Genomic DNA, 16,144 nt, shown 5'->3' with positions numbered 1-16,144 from the left:
GGAGGACCTGGGGAGCTCCAGGCAGTGAGCTTCACCTCTGTGCCTGGAAAGATCATGGAACACATCCTCCTGGAAAACGTATTAGGGCACATGAGTGATGTGCAGGTAATCTGAGACAGCCAGCATGACTTCACCAAGGGAAGGCTGTGCCTGACCAATCTGGTGGCCTTTTATGATGGAGTGATGGCATCAGTGGACAAAAGACAGGCAACTGATGTCATATCCCTGGACTTCCACAAGGCATGTGCTGGTTCCCCACCACATCTTTATCTCTAAATTGGAGAGACAGGGATTTGAAGGGTGGACTATTTGGTGGATAAGAAATTGGTTGGAAGATGATCAGAGGGCTGGAACACCTCTCTTATGAAGACAGGCTAAGAGAGCTGGGTTTGTTCACTCTGGAGAAGACTTTGAGGAGACCTCATTACAGCCTTCCAGTATTTAAAGGAAGATTGTAGACAGGAGAGAAATCAACTTTTTATATGGATAGATAATGTTAGGACAAAAGGCTTTAAGCTAAAAGAGGGAAATTTAAATTATATGTTAGGAATTAATTCTTTACTCAGAAGGTGGTGAGGCACTGACATAGGCTGCCCAGAGCAGCTGTGGTTGCCCCAATCCTTGGAAGTGTTCAAGGCCGTGTTGGATGGGGCCTGGGCAGCCTAATCTGGTGGGTAGCAACCACCCCACAGCAGGGGTTGGGGTTGGGTGGGGTTTGAGGTCCATTCTGACCCAATCCATTCTGTGATTCTAAGGCATTGTTTGGCAGTGTCACACAAGGTGTCTCTGCTATCGAATCTCTCTGCTCCTGACCATTGCTCCCAGGCCAGCCTCTCGCTGTGGTCCTGCCTTGGCCTGCTCCCTACATTGATTCAACAGCAGGGTAAGTCATTCTTTATTCTCTTTTAAAGTATGCATTCCTCTGTATCCATGTACATACATATTATCAAAACCAAAAGTGGTTTTGATTTTTTTTTTCTTGTGGTTATGCATGATTGAAAAGCAGAAAACTAATTAAGGTTTACAAATCTCGATTACTGTAGCAGGCTGAAGCAGTGAAAGATGAATGTAGCAGCTGACACTCATGATTCACCTTCTTTAAACAAATTGATGTATTTTTGTGGTGTGAATTTGTTAGTGAAGAAGCTGCTCCTTAGCTTGCATTACATTGCTAGGGTGAGGGTACCATGGTCCCTGTGCCTGCATGTTTATGGTGGTGCCTGGGGGTGCTGCCTCAGTCTTGTGGGGAAGGGATCAGTGCAATGTGCAGGGAAACCTAAAGCCATCATTAAGGATAAAATTTGCAGTTTTAACAATGTGCAACCTCTTGTTGGGTTCAGATGAGTTGACATAAATGCAGGCATACAGCTGAAGCCATCAGTGAGCAGGCTGCCCAAAAGCTGTGTGTGCTCTCACTGAAGTCCCCCTCTACCTTCCCACAGAAATCAGGATTTCAGCCTTCCTATAAGAGCACCAGGAGGAGCTTAGACTTGAACAGCAGATTTCAGTCATTAAAAGCTCAGTTCTTTACATATATCCCCACTTTGGTTGGCCTTGTGGTGTTCCAAGATCAACTGGAAACACAAGTAACACTGAGGGCTTTGATGCCGACAGTGGGACAGGAAAATTCTCTCATTAGCCTGCTGACAAGTAATAAAAGCAGTTCTTGTTTATGCAGCTGCCAAGCCATTGCTGAACAAAATGGAGCAGAAAATAATATGATTGCACTGCATCCTCATTTGCTGGCATATGTGAGGAAAGAGTTAAAAAAAGAGAGGAACTGCTCTTTATAAAACTGCTATGTCCAGCATCAAGTCAACCAACATGTTTTTAAGAGAACAAATGGACGTAATGTTTGAAAAGCAGCAAATGTCAGAGTGTGACAAAATCAGAGATGGTTCTGTTCTGAAAGGTCTCCTCTTTGTCACAGTCTCTGAGGCAACGGTGATTTTATGACTGGGGAGTTTCTATGGCTCTGCACTGGTAATGTCTCTAGTCCTCCAGTAGTTACCCATCCTCTTGACTGTACTTTCTGGTGGTGGTATATGCCCTGACTCCGATTAACTGAATGCTGCACAAATATCATTTCTTAAATCTGGGAAAGAAAAAAAAGAAAAGGAAAGGAAAGAAGAAAGGATGAACAAAATTTGTCAGATAGAGATTAGAAAAGTAATTGAACTTTACCGAGCTGAAATGAACCTCTCTGAAGCAGCACTTCAGGGTGTATTTGGGACTGAAGTAGCTCTGATTTGTGTGAACTCAGCGAGAAAACTCCTGGGCAGGATTACACGAACCAGTGTTGGGTGCTTTTCTAAGTCTCTCCAGCTTGTCTTTCTTGATTATCTGAGAAACAGGACTGTAATTAGGCAATTCTACCCTGAATTCATGTTTTCAGTGTGCTTCTGCAGACCAGGGCAGAGTGTTTCTCATTGTCTTTGGGAGATAGGAGTGAGATCCCAGTGCCAGGCTGGGGAATGGCTGGCCCCAAACTGGAGTGGTGAGGTAAGAGCTGCCTTCAGCAGAAGGCATTCAGCACACAAAAGCATCTGAGATGTCTTGGAGCTCCTACTGAGCTCCAACTATTAAATAATCCAACTATTAAATAACATTGCGAGTCACATGCATGCTTATGCTCCTGCTGGCAGAGCTGATTTGTCTTAATAAGGCTTAGTCGCTCTGTATGGCATAAAAACCACTTGTGAGATAAATGAAAAGATTTTTTGCACCATGGTCTTATAAATATCGTGCTCGTAAAAAAGATTTCTCTATGTTTTGCTGCCTACTCTCCACTAACATGTATGTCTTCACCCTCTTTTTCTTCCTGCCTGAAATCAGCTCCGTAAGATCCCCAAAGGTGCATTTTTTATTGTGTATTTGCTTCAAAGCTCAACATATCACAGGAAGCACTCTCATTAACTGCAGCGTATTTCTATTTGGGTTTTAAGTGAGCTTTAGAGAAGACCAGTGATTATCTAACAACTATCTATCAGTGACCAGTGTTATCTAACATCCTTGTAGGTGACATGGACAGTGGGATCAAGGGCACGCTCAGCAATTTTGGAGATGACACCAAGCTGAGTGGTGCAGTTGACACGCTAGAGGGAAAGGAAGCCTTCCAGAGAGACCTGGGCAGGCTTGAGAGGTGGACCCATGCCGACCTCATGAAGCTCAACAAAGCCAAGTGCAAGGTCCTGCACCTGGGTTGGGCAGTCCCAAGCATAGATACAGATTGGGTAGAGAATGGCTTGAGAGGAGCCCTGAGGAGAAGGATTTGAAGGTGTCAATTGATGAAAGATTCAACATGAGCCGGCAATGTGCGCTTGTAGCCAAGAAGGCCAACCATATCCTGGGTTGCATCAAGAGAAATGTGACCAGCAGGTTGAGAGAGGTGATTTTACCCCTCTACACTGCTCTTGTGAGCCTCCACCTGGAGCTCTGTGTTCAGTTCTTGTCTCCAGCGAGACACTGGAACAGGTTGCCCAGTGAGGCTGTGAATGCCCTGGAAAGCCAGGCTGGATGAGGCTGTGAGCAACCTGGTCTAGAAGGAGGTGTCCCTGCCTATAGCAGGGGGGTTGGAACTAGATGATCTTAAAGATCTCATCAAACCCAAACCATTCTACAATTCTATGGTTCCATTATATGAAGACAGGCTGATTTAAAAAAAAAAACAAAAAACAAAAAACAAAAACCAGGATTTCTGTGTTTTGCAATGATGCACTTGTATGTAACTTGCTTCCAGTTGGCAGTGAGTGTCACCTGTTTTCAAGACAGCTTCAGGAAAAAGTAATCTTTCATATCTAGCATATCACTTCTTGTCTCTAAACAGGGAGATATCAAATTCCTTAAAGCACAGTGACAGCCACTCACTTGCGTAGAAATACTAACTTGTAACAAGTCTGCAGGGATCTCTTAAATATGAAATATATACATCATCTACTTCTCATAAGAGGGGAAAAATGTGTCCAGTATTTACAGCAAGCCAGCAATCTTCTTTCTGTCTTTATACTTCTGTTAATTCAGCTGTAAAACCAAATTGAAAAATTCTTTCCTCATGGGACTGTGTTAAGGTTTAATATCTGTAGAAAAGTATTCTAAACTTTGAGTAGAAAGTATTTCTTGTGCCAAATGAAGACAAATGCTCAATTCAGGTTTTTATCAATTTGTCACAGTAGCCAAATTTGTGTTTTTTTCCACTTGATTCATTCTCTTGAGCTGAGACATTACGTTGAGCTCTTCTGTTTTAATTCCTCCAGGGCAGTGAAGAGTCTGGAAGCTCAAGCTTCCTATGGGTTTGTAAGCAAGATAGGAGGGCATGCAGACCAATGGGTTCTACTTGAAAAATACAGATAAAGAAGTTTTTAGAACAGGCAAGACTTCAGCAAACTGATTGAGGAAACAGAATGAAAGAATTTTTTTCTTGAATATAGATAATTCTAATTGCTTCATGAAATTTAATGCTAACAGAAGCAATAAGCAATTACGACATCACTTATTTGCTGTATAGAAAATTTTGAGTGCAACCAATTATTTTGGCATAATTTATTTTGTTACTGGCAAGATATTAACAAAGAACAGGCATTCTTAAGGGCAAGAGAAACTTAATTTTATGCTTCAAGAACGTCTCTGCTAAGAGGTGAAGACTTTCTTCAGATTGTGCTTGCCTCAAATACTGAGTAGTGAAAGTCAAAAGGTTGTGTTCTTTTTGAAAAACAATAGGTCCAGTGAATTGTGGATTTTATTTTAGGAAGATGTTCTTTGTGAATAGGCCAAATGTTGCTTCTGTCCTAAGTCTGTACAACCCCCAGAATAAAGTTATTTTGTATTTCTGAGTGCTAATAATACATCAATATTTATAGCTAATAGTGACACCAGGGTGCAACTATTTTTAGTCTCTGTGATCAGTCAGATTAGTGATAGCAAGGGATGGGTGGTGGGGCTTAGAGCTGCTGTTCAATCACGGCATGGAGCCAAGCTAGAACCAAAGTCCATGAGCTATCCACAGATTTTCTTGGTAGGGAAGGTTGGCAGGGCCACTGTCAGATTCAAGGGAAAATGATATCAGAGCGGGAAGATGAGAATCACAGAATGACATAGAATCATGGAATCATTAAGGTTGAAAAAGACGTCTAAGATCATCTAGTCCAACTGTCCACCTCCCACCAATATTGCCCACTAATGTGTGTTCCTCCATACCACATATTCACAGTTCTTGGACACCACCAGGGATAGTGAATCCACTAGCCCTCTGGACAGCCTGTTCCGATACCTCACCACTCTTTCTGAGAAGAAATTTTTTATAATATGCAACCTGAACTTCCCTGGCACAACTAGAAACCATTACCTCTCGTCCTATTGCTGTTACCTGTTCAACTAGAAGAACATAAGGAAGAACACCAAAGCTTGCAAGTTGTTCTTAGCCCTTTTGTTATGGTAGTTTTCCTGAGTCATGAGGAGCTGATAGAGCTGCTGTATGTCTATGAATGCCTTGGAAACATGTTTAAAAAAGAGATAGCTTAAAAGTCACCTTGGAGAAGTATTGGATAAACTGAGATGAAAGAAAGCCATAGATTAAAGACTTGCCCTCCAGTCTCACCCTGGATTCCTGGATGGGGGATACAATAGTGAGTAATGACAGAAAGCTGTGAAGTCTCCTGCCAGTAATTTATTCTGAAAAGGCATCGAAACCTATATTTTAACATACTGCCTGGAATGTTTTTTTTCCTTCCAAATATTTAGCTACAAGATAAATAAGTATAATGATTTCACCTGCTAGTGTGGAGTGTAAATGTTTGTCTTATAGTTCCTGGGAAACTTTTTTACCTTCACAAAAAGACAGAATAGATAAATCACTATTAAGTTAAAAATATTGCTGTCTTAAGACCTTTCAGATCAGTTTAATAACATTCTTTGGGACTCAGGCAAATTGAACTGTTGATGTCGTGCTCAGAAATGCTTTTTCTTATTAATCACAATATTTTTTCTGACTGGCATATATAATTATCCTCTTCTGCCATCTCTCATTCTCTTAATTCTCTACATTAATAACTGTGTCAGTCAAAAACTCATCCCAAATCTTTTGGTGTGGCATATATTCAAAGCCATTTCTTGGCAGTGCTGAGGCAATTACAATGATGAGCATTAGGACGAGCTGCCATGGTCTGCTCCTTCATGCTGACCCTAAAATATCAAGAAGCACTCTCTGACAGATCCTGTCACCTCTGCAGACTGCAGTTTACAGCATTCTGAGGAAAGTTTCTAATAGGCCTAACTTTTGTTCCCTGGCATCCAACTGATGTCAGCCCATTTGAATGCTTTACCACCAAAGAACCACAGTTCTGATCTTAGGAATGTGATTTCTTTTTCTAGTATAAAGAAAATATTCCTTTATTACAATTCACTGTATTCATTCATGTCGTTTTGGATCGTGGACATTTTAGCAAGTAACCCAGAAGACTTGGCAAAGGTAACCCATTTTCCTACTTGTTTTCTTCTTTACTGACCTTGTTATCTTCAGCCTTGCAGCAGTACCAAGGGTAGCCACTTTATTATTGTGGGAAACTCGGCTATCTTTCAGCCCATGATGACCTCCCTGGCTTCCCCAGAGCTGTTTAAACATCTCTGCTTACTCCCTTTACAACTCTTAGCTGCAAATTTTAGCAGATGGTGCTCACCTCCTCTGTTCTTCCTGTGGGTTGAGCACAGCATTCTCCAACATCTCATGGGTTAAATATATCCCCTTGCTCCTGTTCCCATTCAGCACAGGCCAGCTGAAGCCCAATTGGCCTCAGTACGCCTCTGGGCACACAGAGACTTTCTCAACTCTCTGTTACCATAGTACAGCCCCAGCCCATGGAACTGATACATGCTATAATGTAGGACTGTGGGCTGTACCTTTTGTAGTAACTGCGGAACTGAAATACCAAAGAGTTATACAACAATCCTGGGAGCTGTCTGCCCAAACCTGCACATCTAAACCTGGTCAGAGCTGATCTGAAGATTTTCATGTCAGAATGTCATCAAAACTAACATGTTACAGTGTGAAGCATTTTCATCTTCCGTCTGTGCAGTGAGCTCTGCCAGTCGGCACTGTCCAAAGCTATTTGTGGGGAGATGAAGATACCATAAAATGACTTCGACTTTCCAGTCAGTTGCCATGCTGCCCACTTATGTGCTCCATAAAGGACTGTAATTGAAATAACATAATATTTCTCCAATAAAAGCAGTGACCAGAATAAAAGCATGCCACAGATGAGCCATGTTGATATACCATAGGAGTAATGCTCCAGGCAGGCAACAGTGCTCATAGGCAGCCCCCGGTGCTTTGTTCAGGGCTCCAAAACAGCTCTTGAGAGGAGAGTTTCAATAAGTAGGAAACATTAAAAACATAGAGGTATTAAACACTCCTTGTGTCTTATTACCACTGAGTAGCCCATCAAAAGTAAATGCACTTATTAATGGACTTGTTTGCAAAACTGATTTTGCTAAATGTGGCTGAGTTCTCTGCTTATCGCAGCACTGAAATAATTTGAAAATTAGAGGGAAGATTGTTTTATCTTGGCGTAATAAGTAACCTCTTTGCCTCTAAGCTCCTATGCTTTTCTTACTGCATTCCTCCTGCAGTTATCTCCTCCGTAGTTATATCATTCCTCTCCCCCTGGGCACCCTGAGCTACTGCTTGATCTAGCAGTTGGCATTGCTGCCTGCAGCAGGGGGGGTGGAACAAGATGATCTTTGAGGACCCTCAAATGACTCGAGTCATTCTATGATTCTTTCCATGGAGAGGAATGCATGACTATCTCCTAGGTCAAGCTGGTGAAAGGTGATGGTTTCCTGTGATCCAGCACTGCAACAGTACAATGTCATACTCTTGGTGTGAGTTAGTCTCGCTATTACATTTAATAGGCACTCACTGCTTGCTGGATGTTGATGGGCAAATGAAGTCACCACAGCCTGCAGAACGTGATACCAAAGATGGGTTCTGTGCTGGGGGAAGCTGGTGAACAGCAGGAGCTGGTGGTGTGCATGAAGCTGGGCATTGGGCAAACCACACACAAGGCTTCTGCCTGAGTGTGCCTGCTTGAGCAGGGGTTGGAGCAGATGACCTCCAGAAGTCCCTTCCTACCTCTGCCATTCTGGGATTCCATTGGGAGTGGCAATAGATGGAAGATTTTAGATCACTCAGTCATATAAGTGGTCAGTCAGCTGGACTGCTATGGACTTCTTTTACACTCAGAAATCACAGGCAACAAGATGGCAGAGGATGGTATTTGAGATTTTCCTTTAGTGCCACGTTATTAGAAAAGTTCCCATTTTTACTACTTGCAGAGTGCAGCTGATGAGTGTCCTGTGCTGCCATAATGTTCTTGTATTGAACGAGTTTTCTTTAACGAGCTGATATATTTCATTTGTGAAGGGCACCGATAACTCTCACTAATTCAATGGGAGCTGCAAGTGCTCAGCCTATAAAATATGGAAAATGATGTGTAAGAATGGGTATGCATCTATCATAGTGGACAAATGATAGGAAGCTGCAGTGCACTTTTCTCCTAATCTAACACATGTGTCATATTGTATGCACATATTTCTCCAAACCATTTCACTTTTTATAAGGCAATCACATTATTGAAAAGTTAAAATTAGGCATAGAAAGACAGATCCTGAAAGGTATTTGCAGTGTAGGGAGAGAAAATGGGCAGAGCTTTATCAGGAAATGAAAATCAAGCTAGCTATTTTGCCTCACCAAGGATTGCTTATTGCAAAGAAATTGTTTTATTCCACTGCTCAATCGAATAAAAGTCCCAAACCATACATCTGGCTCCACTGAATAAATTTTCTTTCTAATTCAAAGCCATATGCTGAGAGAGCTTGCAGGAAAACTTGCTCTGCAGCCTTTTGTTGAGTTGTGCTATGGAATAATGGGAAGATATTTCAAGGCACCTTGTGAGTCTTCTATCATTATTACTAGGAGAGATATTGATGTGAATTTAGTGGAATCCATGAATTTTGATCTTTTCTTCTTTCCTGGTGTGCCTGTGAAGACAGTGGCCCTTGCTCTGTGTGTATACCTTCAACACGATCAAGACTGCAGCAGCTTGTGTCTCTCTCTTTGCTTTTATCACCCTTGTATCTTCACTTCTCAGCTGAACACTGAGCCTTGCTGATTTTCCTCACTTTCCTGTTCATCAAATACTTGGATTCCATTGAAGGAAAAAATGATGTTTTTTTTAGTCAGTCCATCTTGAAGATGATTTCTTGTGCAGTCAGGTTTGATTATTAATCACCTTCAAATCTGAAAATAGCATGTTATGTAAGCAAAATACACTCCCCCTTGGCCTCTAAAAATATTTTTTGAAATATATTTTTGTATTTAGTTAAAATGTTCTTGTTGATTAATCTTCACTCTTCCTCTAGACTTCACAGGTAGTGGCAGAGTTATATATAGTGACTGAGTCTGTTGGTAGGAAGGAAGATGTCTTTCCCGAGGAAGCATTTGCTGATATTTGTAGGTAGCAGCAGTAGACACAGTCCTATCCCACCAGTGAATAGTGCACTGATATGACAAAAGGAAGGAATGCCATCCAAAGGGACCAAACAAGCTTGAAGAATTGGCCCATGCCCCATTCCTGGAGGCATTCAAGGCCAGGTTGTATGGGGTCCTATGGCAGCCCCGCCCACAGCAAGGAATTGGAACTGTGTGGGCTTTGGGGTCCTTTCCAACCCAAGTCATTCTATGATTCTGTGATTCTATGAATATAGGAACATCAAGAGATCCCAATTGTTAATTCTGCCATTTTCCATAGGAAGGTGGGCATATAATTTCTGAGCAGCCAGTTAATTTCTGTGAGCTTCTGGGAGTAGAGAAACACTTCAGTGTGTTTACACAGTATATAATGTATTAGGAATGTAAACTTGGCAGGGTGTTAGATGAGGTCTTTATTTCATATTGCCTCTACAGTAGATTAGGGAGAAAAGATGGGCAGGAGCAGGGCACAAAGTGATATGTCCTGGCTTCAGCATTGCTAGGCTGCTCACATTTTACTCTTGTGTTTTGAATGACACAAGGCATAAAAGAAAGAGGTGAAGATTGAAAATCATTTGCTCACTTACCTGAGCTCTGGCCCAAAGCAGTTCTTGTAACAGTATCTTTGGCTTGTTCTTGCTTCACATCCTCTGTGTTAATTCGAGGCTTTTTCGTCCAGGCCAGCACATGGTGACAGGAGAATGGGACAGTGAGGCCTTAGTAAGGTCAAATAGGAAAACAAGAGGATGTAAGTTTGAGAGAAACAGTGATTAAAAGGACAAAAAGGTTGCTAATGTGAGGCTGCACATGGCTGTGAAAAGGCAGCTAATCTCACCAAGCTAGCACAGCAGATTCAAGCAGTGCATTGTCCTTCAGCTGCCCAAAGACATCCACAATCCGATGTGCATAAAAAGAGCAACTCTGCCTGTTTTCTCAAAGTAAGCCACTCGGAATAATACTGTTTATTGGCTCAACCATCAGATCTACAGCCGGGATCTGGATGCTTCATTTCTGCTTGCAAGGCAGTATCCTGCCTCTGTCCCTGCCCAAGGCAGCAGCCCCAACAGCAATGTGCCTCATGTGGTGTCAAACACAAGGTGACAAACCTGGCTTACCTGGGGCACCTCTGCAAGGCAACACGTGGTCAACAACCTCTGCAGCCTTCAGAAGTGTCGCCACACATTACTCTGCCTCGCTCAGAGGTTGCCAGGACGATAGTAACAATATAATGGTATGGGAAACAGAGTTCCTGACCCGGGGAACATTTCCTCTGTGAGCTCCTGACAGAAGTGCAGCTGCATGTCACCAGAGGTAAAACTGAAAACATGCACACGTGTGTATGTGTATGAGTTATATACAAAGGCATACTCAAGAGATTAAATATAGGAAACTTTTTTAGATGCTTGGGTTTGTAGCAAAGATATTTAAGCCCCTAATTCTCAAAGAAATACCAATGGGAATTGTGCATCTATACATATTTGCAGGTCGTGGCACAGTCTCTGTTGCAGACAGTTGGTTTGTGGTCCCAGCAGATATCTCTCTGCTGGCAGGAGTGAAGGACCAGCAAAAGAGTTTACACGTTTTTCTCTGATCCTTCCTTTGCTTAGCATCATATTCACTTGATAAATTAGTTCCCTTTGGCTCATCATTCCCCATTCCTGCTGCTGTTTTATGCCAGACCATGCAGAAGAAGCTCAAAGGTACTTACAGTGATTTTGAGCATGCTAACTAACCTTCATAGCCTTTAGTGCCCCAGGAACAAAGCTGAAGGCCATAAATCTTATTTAAATTGCCAGCTGAGTGTGATCTCTTGAGGCCTTTTAGTCTGGCATTTGTATAGACCTGCACGTAAAATTCATTCATTTTCTTTATCCTGTTGCAGGTTTCACCAGCTGGCTGATCTGTAACTAGGTCAGCTTCATAAAGCATCATTTCCATGCCAGGGCTTTGTCTTTATTTCAGAAGACATAACTGGAGAGGCTGGATATCAGATGGGTAAAACTACACTGCTCTGGGAGTGTTAGTTCATTGCTCTTACAAGCCTTGATACTATTTTCAGACTTGTGAATTGAAACAAGCCGTGAGAGACCAATCCACTAGCACTTGTTATTCCACATGGTTAATTACTGGGACATTGCCCATCAGCTTATGAGTCCCTACTGTCGTTGGAAGATACCCAAAGAAACCATTACATTGGAACTCTTGTGATGTGCAAGGTGGCTGCAGGCAGGGGAGAGCATATTGGCAAACACTGTGAGCAAAATTCAATTCCTTCTGAAAAATGGAGTTAAAATGGAAGTCTTGACAACTGAGGGTCCAGACAAGGCTACAGTGAGGGCAGCCTCCTCTGGAAAGGAGGCAGAGAGGGAGGTGAAACTGGCTGGAGAAGGAGAGGGGTGCTCAGAAGCAGCTTCCTCTGTGACTTTGAAAAGCAAAGCAGAGTTGTTTCTAAACATAGAAGGAAAAAGCCATATAACAGTGCTTTGCAATAGTGAACTGAGTTCACATGTACAGCTACACTCTTAACCTTATCTTTATCTTGTTCTACACCAGAGACCCTGTTCATATCAGTTTTTCAATAAAGCAGTCAAAATATAGTCCTTCAGTGGACTGGGAGGAATGAATAATTAGACTTCGGAGCATTCTGATACATAAAAATTGGTGAATTACCTTTTCTCTGGAGCTGTAACTTGATTTTTCCATTGCAGCTTCTCTTATGTTCCTTACATAAGATCTACTTGTGCAAAAATTTAATGACCAAGTAATCTTCTTCCTGACATCTGTTAAATTTGAAAGTGATGAACTGGCTTATTACCACAGTTAAATTTTTTAAAAACGCTGTTCCTAATCAATTCCAGCAGACATCTACAAATGAGGCAAGTTACATAAGGCAAGTGTTTGAATTGCAGTAGTACTGGAAGGTAAGGGAAAAGTCTGTGTATGGTGTATGTGCCCTTGTGAACAGAAACAGATGTGAACATGCAGACAGACATCTATTTAGAGAATCTAACAATTAAACTGGCTCCTTTTAAAATAAGGCTTAGAATAGGATAAACAACTGTCAGCTTGCTGGGAGGTTCTCAGGTCAGATGAAGACAGTTCTCTGCTGACAGCTGTTGCCTATAGAGGCTGGCCTCATGGCTTGGCCATTTGCTCTGGTGCAACTGAGCCTGCAGGGGTCATTTCTCTGATCATAGAAAAGATCACTAAGATCACCTAATCCAACCGTCAACCTGTTACCACCATGCCCACTGAACCACGTCGCTCAGTGCCACATCTCCATGTTTCTTGAACACCTCCAGGGACAATGACTCCACCACCTCCCTGAGCAGTCTGTACCAATGTCTCACCACTCTTTCTGAGAAGATATTTTTCATAATATCCAACCTGAACCTTCTTGGTGTAACTTTAGACTATTACCTCTCATCCTACATCTTGTGAAGATGTATTATGTGAGGACAATGTGCTGTTATTGCAAAGTAAATTGAGGAAGAGCAATACATTCTAAAAAGACCTGGAGTACTGCCCCTGTTTATGACCTCCACATAATCATCAGGCTGAGGGGAGTCACAACTTGTTCTTTTTGCCAGGCAAGTGTCTGCATTATTTCTTATGCTACTGCTGTTCTTGGTGCTCATGTATCCTGAGTCTGTAGTGCAAGGGCTGGTTGTTTTTTGCCAGCACAGCTGTGTGACAGAGAGTCACTTCACATGCCTGCTTGTCATGCCCTTGTTTTCGTGCCCCAGTGGGAAGTTTGCCATTTCCCCAGCTCAGTGCATTCCTAAATCATCTTCTCCAGTTTCCCATTGCAATCAGTTGTCCCTGCCAGTGCATAGGATCAAGAATCTCCTGGCCCACCTGAGGTTTTTACCTCCAAGAAGTTTCACGCTCCAGCACTGTACCAGTGGTAACCTTAAGTGAGGTCTCTCAGTTTAAGAGCAGAAAAGCAATTACAGGGTGTCTTCTGCCGCACTTAGATATCATGGGTCATTGGTGAACTTTGTAGAAGAGGTCATTCTTGTTATCTCTTTTGGCTTTAGTATGTCTCCAAAGCAAACTCCCATGGGAGAGGTGAAATGTTTAGTCCCCATCTGTTATATTGTGATCACTTTTGGGACCCCTAGTATAAGAAAGGTATTGAGAAACTTAAGGAAGTTTAGCAGATGCCACTAGTATAGCTGGGGCTGGAGTGATGAGAGGCCAAGGAATTTGGACTTGTTCAGTCTGGACAAAGGATAGCTCAGGGGGACCCTAAAAGCACCTTCCAATACCCATAGGGGGTTATCAAGAAGATGTATCCAGGCTGTTATTCCTAGTGTGCTAAAAAGGGATTTGGTTTGCAGCAAATATTTTAGAAGGACACTTATCCAGCTGTCCTGTACTGCAGTCAGGTCCAGTCAGTTTGAACAAAATGCCATTATATGAGGAACGTAACTCATGAGCAAGAATGAGTGAGGAGACACAGCCTGTTTTCTGCTTATAATAAATAGCAGTGGGTCTGCTGCTGGGATGAAACCTTATTTTTATTATCACCCATAAATCCTAGTACAAACCTCGAGCAAGGATTACATTTCTTTTCAACTGCACTACATTGCCATCCAACAAGTCCCAGCAACCATTCTGCGATTGTATTTTTTTCGGTATGTATTGGAGGATAGATTTTTTTTTGTAAGCCCATTTTTGCTATTTTTAGAGCCCTCACTGCAAGGCCGTTGTCTTCCCCAAGGCTGTGCTGCAGTGAGAGAGCAGCTGGTGAGAACAGGGCCAGGAGCATCCATGTGCTGGGTTGGTTTCTTCAGCCAACCCAAAGCAGCAGGCCCAGTCCCTGCAGCACCACGAGGTTTGTGCAGCCCCCAGGGTCTCTGTGCCCAGCACGTGGCACTGGAAGCCTTTCATTCTCCACATTGCTGTCCACTTGTTTAAATCCCTGAGCTCTAATGCAGCCAGGAAAACATGTGCTGCAGTCGGAGCTACAGCCCTGCTTTGTCTTTAAAACCTGCTGAAATATTTTAGGAATTCACACTGTCAGAGGTAGTTTACTGCCCTGACATATGAATCTGCAATGTTGCCTCATTGAAACGTAAAGTTACAGTTTGATGACCTGGGATGAAAACTGTTTCCTCTTCAGCGTCCTCTGATAGCTGATATATCATATTTCTGATATGGTGAAGCACTGGAACAGGTGGCGCAGAGGTGTGGTTGATACCCTGTAGCTGGAGACTTTCAAGGTGAGTCTGGATCAGGCCCTGGGCAACCTGATATAGCTGTGGTGTCCCTGTTCATTGCAGGGAAGCTGGACCAGATGGCCCTCAGAAGTCCCTTCCAACTCTGCAACTTGGTGCAGCAGTGGCAGGCTGCCTGCTAATTGCACATGGTGAAGGTACCTACCCTGCAGGGAGCTGCTGTGGTTCTCTCTGGCCACATGGCCTCTTGTTTCTGAGTGGAGCAGACAGAGCACCACAGAGTGCTGCTGTAAGAGGGAACTGTTGACAGCAGGACATTGCTCAGTACTGAGCATCCTTCTAAAATATAGCAAAGGAACCCAAATAGCTTGTTTTCTGCACAGGTTAGTACCCGTCTCTTAATGCTCTGCTTACTCTGCAGGCACGTAGCAGTGTGAAGTTTGTGTTTACATCTGGAGAATAACTGAATTCTATGAGGTCAGCGTGTAGGGCACAGAATACCTTCTGTCCCAGGGGAAGGCTACGTGTTTATAAAGGCTTTTGGGTGCAAGACAGAGTCTTTTGACACTTGGTGGAACCTGATTTCCTTTCAGGGACCACCTGGTTTCTCCCTCACACAGCTGAAATATATCCTGACTTGTGCCCATGCCCATCCCCAGATTTCCCCTTCTCAGGTGTTGGCGTGCTCATCCTTCATCTCTCACACGGGGCAAATGAAAGGAAAATGCTGCCAGTAACTTTATCATAGAATCGTAGAAACACAGAATCATATAATCCTTTTGGTTGGAAAAGACCTCTAAAATCGTCTAGTCTAACCATCAACTCATCCCACCATGCCCACTATACCATGTCCCGCAGTACCATGTTTCTTGAACGCCCCTGGGGACAGTGACTCCACCAGCTCTGTGGGTGGGAAAGTGTTGCTGACAAGCAGTCTGTCGCTTATCTTCAAAACACACTGCATTAAGGAGAGGCCCACTAGTATGTGTTTCTAAAGGTCTTGCAGCTGATGTGGAAATGTCTGACTTGTCTGCATTTTCTGGACCTAGCATTTTACAGTGAATTGTTTGTGTGGATTGACAGCTCCTTTAGATTTCAAGGTCAAAAGCCATATAAAAATAAAAATCCTCCATACGATGCTTTTAAATGAGCTTACTCTGTAGCTGGTCTGACCTCCTTAGTCGTATTTTCTGAGATAACTGTGTTCCAAAAGCTCAGAAAGGCACCTCTGTTCCCAGAGCTCTACTGGAAAATGAAAGCATTCTCTTTTTCCAGGACTTTGCTCTTGCCCTGTAAGCAGTGCTAGTATCTTCCCCAGGCCCATTGTTTAGATCCTGATAGCTTTTACACCACAGATTTGTCCACACTGAACATCATGTACCTGTTGGCAGAAAATCTGAAATCCGGATTTTGAGAATGTGCGTAGAAACTCAGAATAAAT

The 16,144-nt window shown here is 42.8% G+C and overlaps 1 long non-coding RNA gene across 1 annotated transcript in view; it reads left to right on the top strand.

Moving 5' to 3' along the window:
- The first annotated feature begins 651 nt into the window (after positions 1 to 651).
- The window catches only part of LOC116216488 (uncharacterized), a 51,020-nt gene continuing 35,527 nt past the window's right edge, over positions 652 to 16,144 (top strand). Inside the window, exons 1-2 of the long non-coding RNA XR_004159332.2 lie at positions 652 to 670; positions 756 to 883. This is a non-coding gene — a long non-coding RNA (uncharacterized LOC116216488). The remainder of the gene's footprint in view (positions 671 to 755; positions 884 to 16,144) is intronic.

The sequence above is a fragment of the Meleagris gallopavo genome, chromosome 3 (genome assembly GCF_905368555.1).
Source record: "Meleagris gallopavo chromosome 3, MGAL_WU_HG_1.1, whole genome shotgun sequence".
Classification (NCBI taxonomy): domain Eukaryota; kingdom Metazoa; phylum Chordata; class Aves; order Galliformes; family Phasianidae; genus Meleagris; species Meleagris gallopavo.
This window is presented reverse-complemented; position numbering and strand designations above follow the sequence as displayed.